The following is a 16,877-nucleotide window of genomic DNA, read 5'->3' as shown; positions in this document are numbered from 1 at the left end:
ATGCATAGCTCCTCTGTCATCCCCCTGTTGTATGCATGGCTCACCCCTTCTTCTACTGTTGTATGCATGTTTCCCCCGTACTCCCCCTTTTGTATGCATGGCTTCTCTGTCCTCCCCCTTTTGTATGTAATGCTCCCCTGTCCTCCCCCTGTTGTATGCATGGCTCCCCCGTACTCCCCCTGTGTATACATGGCTCCTCTGTCCTCCTCCTGTTGTATGCATGGCTCCCACATCCTCCCCCTGTTGTATGCATAGCTCCTCTGTCATCCCCCTGTTGTATGCATGGCTCCCCCCTCCTTCCCCTGTTGTATGCATGGCTCCCCCGTCCTCCCCTTGTTGTATGCATGGCTCCCCCGTACTCCCCTATGTATGCATGGCTCCCCCCCGTCCTCCCCCTGTTGTATGCATGGCTCCCTCATACTCCCCCATGTATGCATGGCTCCTCCGTCCTCCCCCTCTTGTATGCATGGCTCCCCCGTACTCCCCCATGTATGTATGGTTCCTCCGTCCTCCCCCATGTATGCATGGCTCGGCTTGGCTCCCCCCGTACTTCCTCTGTCATACACACCCACTCCTGACGTGGTCTCTGCAAGTCCTCCCTGCATCTCTCTGTTGTCTCGGTGAGGCAGCTTCTTCCTGTGTTCAGCGGTCACGTGGTTCTGCTCATTAAAGTAATAAATATGTGCTCCACGTGTGCATATTCATTACTTTAGTGAGCGGTACCACCTGACCGCTGAACACAGGTAGAAGCTGCCTCACCGGGATAACAGAGAGATGCAGGGAGGACTTGCAGCGATGGCGCGAGGAGTGGGTGAGTATGATGTGACAGCCGTTGGCTCCTGCCGCTCCCTCTCCCCCGCCGTCCCCCTGGGTCAATGACTTGTGTATAAGCCGAGGGGGGGTGTTTTCAGCACATAAAAAAAATGTACTGAAAATCTCGGCTTATACACGAGTATATACGGTATATTACACACATGCATAAAAAGAATGCACACATACAGCTCTGGCAAAAATAAAGAGACCATTGCAAAATTTTCAGTTTGATTTTTCTCTTTATAGGTATGTTTTTGAGTAAAATGTAAATTGCTCTTTTAGTCTATAAACTACTGACAACATATGTTTGAATTTCCAAGCACTAAATTTTGTATTTATTTTAAGAAAATGAGAAATGGTCAAAAGAACAAAAAAATGCAGTGCTTGCAGACCTCAAATAATGCTAAGAAAACAAGTTTGTAATAATTTAGAAACAGCAATACTAATATTTTAACTCAGGAAGAGTTCAGAAATCAATATTTTGTGGACTACCATAATTTTTAATCACAGCTTTCATGCGTCTTGGCATGCTTTCCATCAGAAAAAAACAGTCCTCAGAGTTGGGGAACATTGTCTGAGCAGAAGGAATCAACTGTTTTTCCAAGATAACCTTGTATGCAGCTTGATTAATGACATCCTTTGCAAAGATTAACCTGCCCAATTCCAGCCTTGCTGAAGCATTCCCAGGTCATTACTGATCCTCCACCATATTTCACAGTGGATGCAAGACACTGTGGCTTGTACGCGTCTCCAGGTCTCCGTCTAACCATTAGACGACCAGGTGTTGGGCAAAGCTGAAAATTAGACTCATCAGAGAAGATTACCTTACTCCAGTCGTCTATGGTCCAATCCTTATGGTCTTTGACAAGCTTCAGCCTGGCTCTCCTTTGCTTCTTATTGATGAAAGGTTTTTTTCTAGCTTTACATGACTTGAGCCCTGCCTCTAGGAATCTGTTACGAACTGTTCTTGCTGTGCACTTCACCCCAGCTGCCATTTGCCATTCCTTTTGTAGGTCACTTAATGTCATCCTGCAGTTGCTGAGTGACATTCGAATAAGATGACGGTCATTCCGGTCAGTGGAGTGTCGTTTTTGTCCTCTGCCAGTCTGTAGCTTTGTTGTCCCCAATGTCTGCTGCTTGACCTTGTTGTAATGGACTGCCATCTTAGAAATTTTAAGGATGGAGGCAACAAGACGCTCACTGTATCCCTCTGCTAGTAAAGCCAGAATTGAGCCCTTCTTTTCCTCACTCAAGACTTTTCTTTTCAACTCCTTTGGCATGGTTAAAAGTTATTTTTTCATTCCTATTACTTTTGGGATATAACTAGCACTTGTTTTACCATCCAGCTTGTCCTATTGCAAGAGGATTGTGAACACAACAGCAAAGGGTTTTTTTTACTTTCCTTCGGTAAATAACATTTGGTTCAGGTGATCACCTAATCAGAAGCACATTAAGTAGAATGAGGTGTACTCCGGTTGGAACTCAACTGACACTGGAATGGAATGGCCGTCAGACATGTAGAGAAGCTGATTTTTATAAAACTGTGCGATGGTCTCATAATTTTTGCCAGAGCTGCATATTACACACATGTATAACTAGAATGCACACATGTATTACACACATGCATAAATAAATGCACACATATATTGCACACATGTATAACTAGAATGCACACATGTATTACACACATGCATAAATAGAATGCACACATATATTGCACACATGTATAAGTAGAATGCACACATGTATTACACACATGCATAAATAGAATGCACACATACACTCACTGGCCACTTTATTAGGTACACCATGCTAGTAAGGGGTTGAATCCCCTTTTGCCTTCAGAACTGCCTCAATTCTTCGTGGCAGAGATTCAACAAGGTGCTGGAAGCATTCCTCAGAGATTTTGGACCATATTGACATGATGGCATCACACAGTTGGCGCAGATTTGTCGGCTGCACATCCCTGATGCGAATCTCCCGTTCCACCACATCCCAAAAATGCTCTATTGGATTGAGATCTGGTGACTGAGGAGGCCATTTGAGTACAGTAAACTCATTGTCATGTTCAAGAAACCAATCTGAGATGATTCGAGCTTTATGACATGGCGCATTATCCTGCTGAAAGTAGCCATCAGATGTTGGGTACATTGTGGTCATAAAGGGATGGACATGGTCAGCAACAATACTCAGGTAGGCTGTGGCGTTGCAACAATGCTCAATTGGTACCAAGGGGCCCAAAGAGTGCCCAGAAAAAATTCCCCACACCATGACACCACCACCACCAGCCTGAACCGTTGATACAAGGCAGGATGGATCCATGCTTTCATGTTGTTTACGCCAAATTCTGACCCTACCATCCGAATGTCGCAGCAGAAATCGAGACTCATCAGACCAGGCAACGTTTTTCCAATCTTCTACTGTCCAATTTCGATGAGCTTGTGCAAATTGTAGCCTCAGTTTCCTGTTCTTAGCTGAGAGGAGTGGTACCCAGTGTGGTCTTCTGCTGCTGTAGCCCATCTGCCTCAAAGTTCGACGCACTGTGCGTTCAGAGATGCTCTTCTGCCTACCTTGGTTGTAACGGGTGGCAATTTGAGTCACTGTTGCCTTTCTATCAGCTCGAACCAGTCTGCCCATTCTCCTCTGACCTCTGGCATCAACATGGCATTTCCGGCCACAGAACTGCCGCTCACTGGATTTTTTTTCTTTTTCGGACCATTCTCTGTAAACCCTAGAGATGGTTGTGCGTGAAAATCCCAGTAGATCAGCAGTTTCTGAAATTCTCAGACCAGCCCTTCTGGCACCAACAATCAGGCCACGTTCAAAGGCACTCAAATCACCTTTCTTCCACATACTGATGCTCGGTTTGAACTGCAGGAGATTGTCTTGACCATGTCTACATGCCTAAATGCACTGAGTTGCCGCCATGTGATTGGCTGATTAGAAATTAAGTCTTAACACACAGTTGGACAGGTGTACCTAATAAAGTGGCCAGTGAGTGTATATTGCACACATGTATAAGTAGAATGCACACATGTATTACACACATGCATAACACATATATTTCACACACAGACATTAACATTCAAATATTCATTGGCCCACAAAAAGAACAGTTTTTTTTTCTACGGAACATCAATGAGATATTCCATCATAATCTGGTAAAAGCTTTCAACATAATGTACATTTATTTTAACTGACTGCAACATCAACTTGGCATTAATGGACTCTGGTAAATCTAGGTCAATCTACAATAAAAAAGCAGAAGAAAGCTTATGTGCAAAGTCATCCCATCAAAGAGAAATCTTCATTTTCTACTGCCCACAATAAGGTTCACTTAAGAACATTTTATATGCCGTCCATTGCCATTGGCATGTCATCCTAACATAAAAAATAGGTTGCTATTTTAAAGTTACTAAAATCCATAATAATACTCTGCAGCACAAGGATTTATCATAAATTGTAATGGCTTATCAGATTTTCATGGTGAAAAAACAGGAGCCTCTGTAGGAAAGTAGGAGCTTGACAAATAAAAACAGTATATATAGATGGCACGAACATGCAGATCAGACTGTTTTGTGTTTAGTGATAAGTATAAAGCAAACATAATAGATATTTTTTTCTAAAAAGAGTTGTCCAGAATGTGATATTGATGACTTATTTTTAATCCCTTACTTTTTGCTTTTACACTTTTCCTCCACTTCTTCCAAGAGCCATCATTATTTTTTTATCACTGACATAGTTGTATGAGTTCTTGTTTTTTTGTGGTGCCAGTTGTACTTTTTAAATACACCATCCTTTTTTTTTAGCATGGACTCTATTAGATAACAGGACAAAAATTCCAAGTGCAGAGAAATTGCGAAAGAAATGCAATTAAAAAATTCCACAATTTTTTCCTATATATTGTTATCATGGCATTTATTTTGCAGTAAAGTAAAAAATGACCTGAAAATATAATACTATGGGTCAATATGATTACAGAGATACAAAAGCTACACATTTTTTTTTAGTTTAGGCAATGAAATTTTTTTGGGAAATTTGTAGAAAAATATTTGCATCCCCATTTTCCAAAACCTGTATTTTTATTTTTCTGTCAATGGTTCTGTGTGAGGGCTTGTTGCTTATACTATTTACTGGATTCCCACTCTGTATAGTAAAAATCAGGGTCTGCTATGAAGGCCAGCCACAGGCTACTCTTCGTAGGTTCTTAGCAATGGTCCTTAAGCCCCCGTTACACACTGCGATATCGCTAGCAATATCGCTGGAAAGTCACCGATTTTGTGACGTAGCAGCGATATTGCTAGCGATATCGCTACATGTGATACTTACCTCCGACCGGCTCCCCCGCTGCTCATCGTTGGTCGCGCGAGAAGGTCCTGGATCATTTCTCGTCGGCCACTTCCTGCTGTGCTTCCTGTGGCGCCGACGAGTGAGGCATGGACGCGGGCAGGAGGACGTCAGGATCGCCGCGTCTGACAGGTAAGTAGCGACCCCCATCCCCAGCGATGACGTAGGTGAGATCTGCCTGTGTGGCAGCTCACTAGCGACCACTTAGCGATGCACCAGCGATCCATATTGTTGTCGGGATCGCTGGTGCATACCCTTACACATAAAATGTAGCTTTGATATTCCGGCTTCATTGACTGTTTACATTCAACCACTGCTTGATCTGAAGCCGATCTATGGGAGTGCTGGCTGTCAGACCCCACCGTCCTGCTACTGCTACAGGTTATCAATACCATAATCCTGGACAACTCCTTTAATACTATCAACTACTACTATATACAAATTAAAATCAATGTCATGCAAAGCATGCCCATTAAATCTTTAAAGTGTACCTATTTTGTGTCACAGTCACCTGCAATGTCATGTGATGTGACTGATTATGGGTGTTGTGATGCTGAAACCACCACTGATTTCTAGAATAAAGGTGCAAAAAATTACATTGTAGCACCTCTTCTCCCATGAAAAGCTGATCAGAGTTTCAGTGGCGCAACGTTCCAGCCAAAGGTTTCTGCACCTTTTGTTTTGGTGATCTTGGAGTCTAAAACACTAAAACACTTTGTCAATCAAAAGTTCTGATAAGTCATTTTGACAAGTAAGAATATTTATTTGACGTCATTTAATTTTATATTATATTATTCTTAAAATACTTTTAAAAGTAGCGAAAACCAATAGGACATAGGATTGCAGTCCAATTTCTAAGACTTCAGAAGGGCAAATCTGCCTATTTGTGCACGGAATGGGATACAACTCAAATTGTATCATAACTAGACAGATTTGTTATTCAAGGGTTTAAAAATATTAATAATGGCATGTAAAAGAGTGTTCAAAAACATGCTGATTGGAATATATGCTGTTTACAAAAGCTGATTTAAAGTCTTTTTGGGCAGGGCACTAATATTCTGCTCTTGTAAAATGTGTATTATTCAAAGTAATCACCAAGAGTAGATATAGTGTGTGTGACTGGACCCATATCCCTTCTGTCAGGGGAGTGTCATAATCCAGACTGGGTTTTGGGTCTTGTCTCTCCTTTCCCAGTCTGGTCATTCAGGGGTTAACTTTCTCTGCCTCGTTTTGGTGTCAGATCTGTTATTTCTCTGCGCTGCATCCTGCAGGCAGTGCCAGTTATATTTCCTGCCTATGGCGTACGTAGCTGGCTCTGGTGAGACCCTGATTTGTCCTGGTGCATTTAGCTGACTTTTCCCGTGTCTGTGTATCCCTCTCCTACCCGTCCCGACTCTGTGTGTCCCTGTGTGTTTGGACCTTTTTGCACTCCTCTGACTCTGTGTGGGATTCCCCTTGGTACTATGCTACTCTCTGGTATCGATCCGGCTTATCTGACTATTCTTCTTCCCCCTGGTGGTATCCTAGCTGAAGTGCTGCTTGTCTGCTCTGAGCAGGATTCCAGGCCTCTCTCCACTCTGCTGCCATCTAGTGGATTTTGTGTTACTCTGCATTCACCTGCAATGCTGCAGCGTGGCAAAGAGAAGATATATCCTTAAAGAGGACCTTTCACCAAACTTTTCATGTTAAGCTGGACACATGAAGGAATAGTGGCTGCAAAGCAGAATACATTTTTTTTATTTCTCTGTTTCAGAGATATTAGCAATCAGAGAATTTGGCTCCTAATGAGTTGAATTTTGTCCAAGTTGGTGTTATTATTATTATTACTATTATTATTTATTGTTATAGCGCCATTTATTCCATGGCGCTTTACATGTAAGGAGGAGTATACATAAAAACAAGTACAATAATGTTAAACAATACAAGTCATAACTGGTACAGGAGGAGAGAGGACCCTGCCCGCGAAGGCTCACAATCTTCAAGGGATGGGTGATAATACAGTAGGCGAGGGTAGAGCTGGTCGTGCAGCGGTTTGGTCGATCGGTGGTTACTGCAGGTTATAGGCTTGTCGGAAGAGGTGGGTCTTCAGGCTCTTTTTGAAGGTTTCGATGGTAGGTGAGAGTCTGATATGTTGTGGTAGAGAGTTCCAGAGTAGGGGTGATGCGCGAGAGAAATCTTGTATGCGATTGTGGGAAGAGGAGATAAGAGGGGAGTAGAGAAGGAGATCTTGTGAGGATCGGAGGTTGCGTGCGGGAAAGTACCGGGAGACGAGGTCACAGATGTATGGAGGAGACAGGTTGTGGATGGCTTTGTATGTCATGGTTAGGGTTTTGTAATGGAGTCTCTGGGCAATTGGGAGCCAGTGAAGGGATTGACAGAGGGGAGAAGCTGGGGAATAGCGGGGGGACAGGTGGATTAGTCGGGCAGCAGAGTTTAGAATAGATTGGAGGGGTGCGAGAGTGTTTTAGGGGAGGCCACAGAGCATGAGGTTGCAGTAGTCAAGGCGAGAGATGATGAGGGCATGGACTAGGGTTTTTGCAGATTCTTGGGTGAGGAATGAACGGATTCGTGAAATATTTTTGAGTTGAAGTCGGCAGGAAGTGGAAAGGGCTTGGATATGTGGTTTGAAGGAGAGATCGGCGTCAAGGATTACTCCGAGGCAGCGAGCTTGTGGGACTGGGAAGAGTGGGCAGTCATTTACTGTAATTGATAGGTTCGTAGGGGGGGTCACGTGAGATGGGGGAAAGATGATGAATTCTGTTTTGTCCATGTTGAGTTTCAGAAATCTAGCGGAGAAGAAGGATGAAATAGTGGACAGACATTGAGGGATTCTGTTTAGTAGGGAGGTGATATCTGGTCCAGAGATGTAGATCTGTGTGTCATCAGCGTAAAGATGATACTGAAAGCCATGAGATTCTATGAGCTGTCCCAGGCCAAAGGTGTAAATAGAGAACAGCAGGGGCCCAAGGACTGAACCTTGTGGGACTCCGACAGATAGGGGGCGAGGTGAGGAGGTGGTGTGTGAGTGGGAGACGCTGAATGTCCGGTCTGTTAGGTATGATGAGATCCAGGATAGGGCCAAGTCTGTGATGCCGAGGGATGAGAGGGTCTGTAATAATAGGGAATGGTCCACTGTGTCAAAGGCAGCCGACAGGTCCAGGAGGAGGAGGACAGAGTAGTGTCGCTTGCTCTTGGCGGTTAAGAGGTCATTGGTGACCTTAGTAAGGGCAGTTTCAGTGGAGTGGTGTGACCGGAAGCCAGGTTGTAAGCGGTCGAAGAGGGAGCAAGAAGAGAGATAGGAGGACAGTTCAAGGTAGACGTGTTGTTCCAGTAGCTTGGAGGCATAGGGGAGAAGTGATATAGGGCGATAGCTAGATACAGAGGATGGGTCAAGAGAGGGCTTTTTGAAGATAGGTGTGATGGAGGCATGTTTAAAGCTTGAGGGGAAAACACCAGTTGTTAGTGATAGGTTGAAGAGATGGGTTAGGGTTGGGATGAAGACTGTGGTGAGGTTTGGTATGAAGTGGGATGGGATCAGGTCGAGTGCACAGGTGGTGAGATGTGATCTTGAGAGTAGAGTGGAGAGTCGATCTTCTGTAATGGTGGAGAAGTTGGTTTTGAAGGTGGAGGGCTGGGAAGTCGGGAGGAAGGGCTCTGGGGGTTGTTGACCAAAACTGTCCCTGATGTTATCAATTTTCTGCTTGAAAAATGAGGCAAAGTCTTCAGCTGAGATGAGTGGGGAGGGAGGAGGTGCTGGGGGCGGAGGAGAGAATTGAATGTGTTGAATAACTGTTTAGGGTTGTGAGACAGGGAGGATATGAGAGATGAGAAGTAGGTTTGTTTAGCTGTGGCGAGTGTGGTCTTGAAAGTAGTGAGGGACTGTTTGAATGCGATGAAGTGCTCGTTGGAGTGGTATCTTTTCCATCTGCGCTCAGCAGCCCTGGAAGCTCGCCTCAGCTCTTTGGTCAGGCTGGTGTGCCAGGGCTGTCTGTTGATTTTGCGCGTTTTGGTATGTGTAAGTGGGGCAGCGGATTCCAAAGCTACAGCTATTGTGGTGTTATATAGAGCAGCAGCGTCATCTGCATTGTGTAAGGAACTTATATCTGTGAGAGGGAGGAGGGATTCAGAGAATGAGTGTAGGTCAAGGTGTTTAAGATTCCTGCGAGGGTGTGAAAGTTTGTGGGGTGGGGATTGTAGACATGGAGTGAAGAGGTAAGAGAATGTGAGAAGGTTGTGGTCAGAGAGAGGAAGAGGTGTGTTAGAGAGGTTAGATAGGGAGCAGAGGCGGGTGAAGATGAGGTCCAGTGTGTGGCCATCTTTATGGGTGGATGTAGAAGACCATTGAGTGAGGCCGAAGGAGGAAGTGAGAGATAGGAGTTTAGTGACAGCTGAGAGGGAAGTGTCAATGGGGATGTTGAAGTCGCCCATGATGATAGTAGGGATGTCCGCAGAAAGGAAATGAAGTAACCAGGTGGTGAAGTGGTCAAAGAAGGTGGTGGCTGGCCCTCGGGGGCGGTAGATGACAGCCAGTTGGAGGTTGGAGGGGGAGTAGATGCGCACAGAGTGCACCTCAAAGGAAGGGAGGGTAACAGAGGGTGGCAGTGGGATTGGGGTGAAGGAGCAGGTATCTGACAGGAGAAAACCAACTCCTCCGCCATGTTTGCTGCTGGGGCGGGGGGTGTGAGAAAGGTGGAAGCCGCCATACGAAAGTGCAGCAGGAGAGGCTGTGTCAGAAGGGGTGAGCCAGGTTTCGGTGATGGCGAGGAAGGAAAGTTTGGTAGTAACAAAAAGATCATGGATGTAGGAAAGCTTGTTGCAGACAGAGCGAGCGTTCCACAGAGCTCCTGTTAGTGGGACTGGGGAAACGGGGGCTGGGTGAATGGGTATAAGGTTGGAGAGGTTACGGAAGGTTGTGATAGAGCGTGGATGGGAGGTAGAAATGACTGTGGGAATGTGGTGAGGAGGACGAGGATTTGGAGAGATATCACCAGCAGTGAGAAGGAGCAGAGAAAGTGTTAGCAGGTGGGAGCGGGCATGAGGGGGCTGTCTGTGTTTGGAGACAGAGGATTGTATGTTAAGGAACAGTTTTGAGGCGGAGGTGAGGTGGATGGGGAGGATTGAAGAAGAGATGAACAGTTACTTACTAGGAGTAGGGATTAGGGGAATTAGCAGAAAGTGAAGGATTATTGGGGTGAAAGTGAAAACAAACAGAAACATTGTTTACAGTGGCTGTGTCCAGTTACCTTCAGCTCCCTTCTGGTTCAATTCTGGTTTTAATTCTTAAATTAATCTTCACACTTCTAGAACACACTTATAGGAATCACACTGCAGACTGAAGTCTTGAGGCAGACTTGTGCTCTGCAATATATGTACAACTAAGTGCAGTCAGGTGTGAAGCAGAGAGGAGTGGTCTCTGCTCTTCTTGGTCAGACAATTAAGAGTGGACCAGATGCATATCATCAAGCCAGTGTAAACAAGGTCATAAATAACACTGGGGTAAGCTGGGGTTAGCTGGAAGGCATACCATGTGAATGCTAGGTGCAGAGGCAAGTCTATGTGCAAAGCTGGGTGATGCACTGTGTGCCCTTCATAGACAGACAGCAGGAGAGCAGGAGAGCTGGGTGGATGGACAAACCATGTGAATGCTAGGTGCTGAGGCAAGTCTATGTGCAAAGCTGGGTGATGCACTGTGTGCCCTTCATAGACAGACAGCAGGAGAGCAGGAGAGCTGGGTGGATGGGCATACCATGTGAATGCTAGGTGCAGAGGCAAGTCTATGTGCAAAGCTGGGTGATGCATTGTGTGCCCTTCATAGACAGACAGCAGGAGAGCAGGAGAGCTGGGTGGATGGACATACATGTGAATGCTAGGTGCAGAGGCAAGTCTATGTGCAAAACTGGGTGATGCACTGTGTTCCCTTCATAGACAGACAGCAGGAAAGCAGGAGAGCTGGGTGGATGGACATACCATGTGAATGCTAGGTGCAGAGGCAAGTCTATGTGCAAAGCTGGGTGATGCACTGTGTGCCCTTCATAGACAGACAGCAGGAGAGCAGGAGAGCTGGGTGGATGGACATACCATGTGAATGCTAGGTGCAGAGGCAAGTCTATGTGCAAAGCTGGGTGATGCACTGTGTGCCCTTCATAGACAGACAGCAGGAGAGCTGGGTGGATGAACATACCATGTGAATGCTAGGTGCAGAGGCAAGTCTATGTGCAAAGCTGGGTGATGCACTGTGTGCCCTTCATAGACAGACAGCAGGAGAGCAGGATAGCTGGGTGGATGGACATACCATGTGAATGCTAGGTGCAGAGGCAAGTCTATGTGCAAAGCTGGGTGATGCACTGTGTGCCCTTCATAGACAGACAGCAGGAGAGCAGGAGAGCTGGGTGGATGGACATACCATGTGAATGCTAGGTGCAGAGGCAAGTCTATGTGCAAAGCTGGGTGATGCACTGTGTGCCCTTCATAGACAGACAGCAGGAGAGCAGCAGTTAGAAGACAGTTTTTGCTGGAGGTGTGTACTTCTTTCCCTATATAATTCTGACCAATCAAAAGCAGGAAGCACCACTGAAAGGAAAAAGGAACACGCCTCACCATAGCTCAGAGCAGGCTTCTCAGTGTATGAGATGTATGATAGAGAGCCCTGATCTCCTTCTCCAACAGGACCCATATAAGCACAGCCCCGTACATTGCTTAGTTGTTGTTGCTGAGTACTGCACTTTATCTCCCATTCAAGTGAGTAAGCAGCAGATTGACACTGGAAGTTGTTAATCTTGTCTTTAATTTACATGCAGATTCTTTTCTGCTTGTGATACCCACGATTTCACTAACGACATATGGTACATACAGATAATTAGTACCAAGACAGATGACCTAACATTTATCCACTTTTGCTAAAACATGTATCATAGACTGTGTCACTCTAAATCATTTTGTGCCATCTGATTTGAAAGAAACCTCACTTCTAAAGAAGTTGAATAATAACTGCTTAAGACTTGGGCTTGGACTTTACCAAGGTGGATTTGATTATTCTGAGTATAAAGCGGTGACAATAACTTTCTTTAGGCATGTTACGTATTAGTCATTGCATTAGGTCTTCAATCCTTTGCAACAATCAATTGCCACCATGCCGCCAATCATTGGAGAATTTATAATTAATATTAAAACAGATAAGTAACTGTGCTTATCTGAATAATGAAGCAGGAAAGAAACCACATCTACACTTATTGACAGTTTATTAAATTTGAGTCAGTTAATTACATGTGAGTATGACATTGAGAGGTAGGAGATCGCTTACACTATACCAAAATAAGGACATTCAATATATGCTGCCGAAGCATTGGCTTTGTGAAACATGAAGATACAGAGAGATACCGTAAGTGTTGAGTCCTCCTGACACTCAATGTGGTAGTTGGAGTTAACAACTGGGGTGGGTGGGTCCCTGGGTTGGTTGGTTCACCGGGTGGGTAAGGTGGGTCCCTGAGAGGGTTAGTTCGTTTCCCGGGTGGGTGGATCCCATCTCTATTTTTGCATTCATTTTTGGTGGAGTATTATTATGTGTCACCGATAATGTAAAGAAGAAGTGGTAGTGCGGAGGTATGAAAAGCAATAGGAATTTTTAATGTGCAAGGTAGCTTCAGACAGAAAGTGACTAGATTAATTTGTTGAATTATTTGTAATGCTGTTGAACTATTTGTAATGCCAGTGAACTTAGAAACCAACTTTTTGCAGCAGGTCTGAAAATATATGTTTTTGATGAAAAGCCAAATTTTGTCTCCTGGAGAGATGTTGGGAACAGGTTGACAATATCTATAAGCAGTCTTCTTGGCTTTAGTCATAGCTGCAGCCAAATTGCATTGCACATCAATCCAAATTTTGTCTATGTCCTGAGAAACACTTTTCAATTCAGAATACAGAATTGTTGGTTCATTTGAGAGAGGAAGACAAAGCGTTTGACCATACACTGTAATAAACCGAGATTTCCAAGAAGACTCTGAAACTGAATTAGTGTGGGCTAATTCGACCCAAGGAAGCAAATCAGGCTAATTGCTGTATATTGATGGGAAGTGGAGAAAATTTGTAGATAATGTTCAGTGGATTGATTGATTCAATTTGACTGATTTGTGGAGCAGATGGAAGTCTCGATGATGGAACAAAATGAGTCACCTTGGAGAAAAAGTCCTCTTTAGCCCAGGTAGGAGTGAACCCTTGCATTGTAAGTACAGTAGATCTGTAACAAGGTGTATACAAATCTTAGTCCAGGGCGCTTGTACTCTTGAGGCCAAAAATGACCAAGAGGCACTTGAGAGGGTTTGAAATGCGCACACTTAAGGCTAAGTTCACACGTAATAGTGTTTGACGAGTGTGACCAACTTTTTACTACTGAGGCTGCCTATGCAACATCAGTAGTAAAAAGATCTAATGTTATAAATAATAAAAAAAGTAAAAAATCGGGTTATATTCACCTTCCGACGTCCCGCGCAGCGTCCCTAGGCATCCGCGATGTTCCGTCAGGTCCCGTTCCCAGTGATGCATTGTGGCAATGACCTTTGATGACGTTGCGGTCTCGCGAGACCGCTACAGTATCGCGAGAGAGCGAAGTCAGCAAAGGTCATTATCGCAATGCATCACTGGGAACGGGACCTGCTGTGTGTATCGCTGAAGCCTGGGGACGCTGCGTGGGACATTGGAAGGTGAATATAACCTGATTTTTTTATTTTAATTCTATTTTTTACAGGGATATGGTACCCACAGCCTGGAGGACAGTCTCCTCTTCTCCGGACCGTGGGTACCATCCGCAAATGTTCTGCTTACTTTTCGCATGGTGGGCACAGCCACATGCGGAAAGTAAGCAGAACAATGCTATCCTATGTGGGCGGAATTGCTGCGATTCCGCAAAATAATGAGCATGCTGTGTTTTTTCCGTGATGCGATTCCGCCACTTGACAATCCGCAGCATTAGCACAGCATTGCGGAATCCCATAGGATTGCATGGGATGCTGTATTTTTGCGTTTTCGTGGCAAAATCACGTGTTAAAAATCACTGCGAAAACACGAAAAAAACGTGACTTGTGAACGCAGCCTAAGTCAAGATACTACGCATTCAGTAGAAACGAGAAAGGAATTCAGCAGTTTGTTTAACTCCTGGATGAGCAGAGAGAAGAGAAGAATTGTAAGGTAAAAAAAGAAAATTTTTTCAGCTCACCACAAAGAAGACAGCTATAAGTCCGATCGGTGCACGGAATGTGGAAACAGGATCCCTCTGCAGCAAAGCGTAATATGGAAAAAAATTCCAGCATCCAGATCAGTAATTAGATGATGCGTGATGCGTCTCTTATCATGATGGAGAATCTTATGATTTTTTTAAATTTTGGAATAAAGGAATAAAAAATTTTTTAATCTAATTACTGATCTGGATGCTGGAATTTTTTTCCATATTACGCTTTGCTGCAGAGGGATCCTGTTTCCACATTCCGTGCACCGATCGGACTTATAGCTGTCTTCTTTGTGGTGAGCTGAAAAAATTTTCTTTTTTTACCTTACTGTTTGGATTCCCTATTTTTCGTGCTCCCCTTAATTTGATTTTGACATATCCATTATTATTCATAAATATGAATTTGGAGATAGCTACCAATATTTCTGATGACATTATCAGTGATGATTTTTTCAATGTGAACAGTCGGCAACGACTAGACAAGGCTGCCAACATTTTTTCTACTATCCATGCCTTTACACCTGAGGATGGAAAGGATTTGAAACCACTTATGTGGGAACTTGAAAAACTTATGTCATCACGACTCAGGGTGTGGTGGGACCACAAAACCTTACAGGCTTATATAAGCAGCAATATGATTCCAAGAGGTTTGCGCATTAAGAAGCGCCCTACTACGGAATATGACCCTGAATTTGTAAAAGAATGGGACAATATTCTTAGTGACTGTTCTACTAAGCTGATGAATTTGATTGTGAAGAGAGAGGAAGCCAAGATGTTAACTTTGGAGGAATCTATTAAAATGATTGAAAGTGATTTGGTGAAATATAAAGATTCTTCTTCTTTTATAATGGCTAGAGATAAAATTAATGACAGTCTGAGCAAAATGGAGGACTCTATTACAGTGATAAAGGAAAAGAAATTCAGAAGAGATAAAACTGATTACCAGAATAATCATATTTATGACTGGCATGATTATAGAAGAAAACGTAATAACATTCACCCTTCCATTCTCAAACGCAGAGATAATAGGGTAAGCTTTTCCTCAACGGATATGGATAATACGGATGTTAATACTGACACTTCCGATACTGAGAATTTACCATCTAACAGTTCTATGTGTGCACGGGATGTGGGGCAGCTGATTTCACAAAGCAGTAGTTTTTCAAAAAACTGTTCAGGAAAAAGAAACGTCAGAGGAGATCAGGGAGGAAACACTCCCATCATAAGAGAATTCAGGAGATCAGCGCGGAACAAGCATGCTTAGATACAACTGATAATTTTACAGTCCTGAACCTTTCTGCATCGATTTTATCGAATGATCAAATTAATATCCTTGAAAGGGGTCTTAATTTTGTGCCTACAGCGAAAATGGACTTATTCAACACTATGCTTGATGTTAATCACTTTATGAGAAGATTGACTCTTAGGAGACATTTTTTTGCAGAAGATGTGGAACGTGAAAAAACTTCCAATATCAATGATGAATATGTTGATAAAGTTCCTGAGGAATTTATGCCTACTTCTTTCCAGGAGCAAGTTACCCTAAAGAATTTGAGGGACTTGTCTGAATCTGGTTCTAAGTTAATGTATTTAACTGATGTTAATTTTTCCTCTAGAGTCCCTAATCCTAGATATTATCCTGAGCAGTCAAAATTGCAAGTTATGGATGATTTTCAATTTCTTGTTGAGGATGAACTTATGAAAATCTATAATGCTAATCAGAATGGTCGTTCTAACATTTCTCGTACTGAGAAACAGGCACTTGATTTGTTATCTGCTAATGTCAATATTGTGGTAAGAAATTCTGACAAGGGGGGATCTGTGACCATATTAGATACTGGGCTGTATGAAAGAGAGGTGAGGGCTATGCTTTTTAATAGTGAGGTATACAAGGGAATTAATTATAACCCTACAGATAACATCAGAATGGAATTACAGGAATTGTTACATAGGGGTTTTAGTTTGGGAATTTTTAATCAAAAACAATGTGAATTTTTCTGTCCTTTATATCCCAGAGTTCCTTTGTTACATGCACTTCCAAAAGTTCATAAGGAGGTTTTTCCACCTTTGTTTCGTCCTATCATATCGGGCATAGGATCTCTTAATGAAAATTTGTCAGAATGGTTGGATGCAAGATTAAAACCTCTAGCCACTATTTCACCTAGCTATGTGCAGGATTCCAAGCATGTTCTTAGTATTTTTTCTCAGGTGGAATGGCGAAGTTCCTTTTGTTGGCTCACTTGTGATGTACAAAGTTTGTACACTTCCATCCCACATGATTTGGCTATTTTGGCTCTTACTACTTATTTACAGAAATACAGTAATTTTTCAGAAGATTTACAGATGTATTTGATTGAAGTGACCTATTTTTTGTTAAAAAACAATTTTTTTTCTTTTTTGGATGATCTTTATTTACAGGTGCAAGGCTGTTCCATGGGTTCCAAGTTTTCGCCGTCTCTTGCTAATATTTTTATGGCCTGGTGGGAGGAGGAGTATATTT

This window comes from Dendrobates tinctorius, unplaced genomic scaffold (genome assembly GCF_039654945.1).
Source record: "Dendrobates tinctorius isolate UK_male_01 unplaced genomic scaffold, ASM3965494v1 ptg000056l, whole genome shotgun sequence".
Lineage (NCBI taxonomy): Eukaryota > Metazoa > Chordata > Amphibia > Anura > Dendrobatidae > Dendrobates > Dendrobates tinctorius.
The sequence above is the reverse complement of the archived record's forward strand: the minus strand, read 5'-3'. Positions refer to the sequence as shown.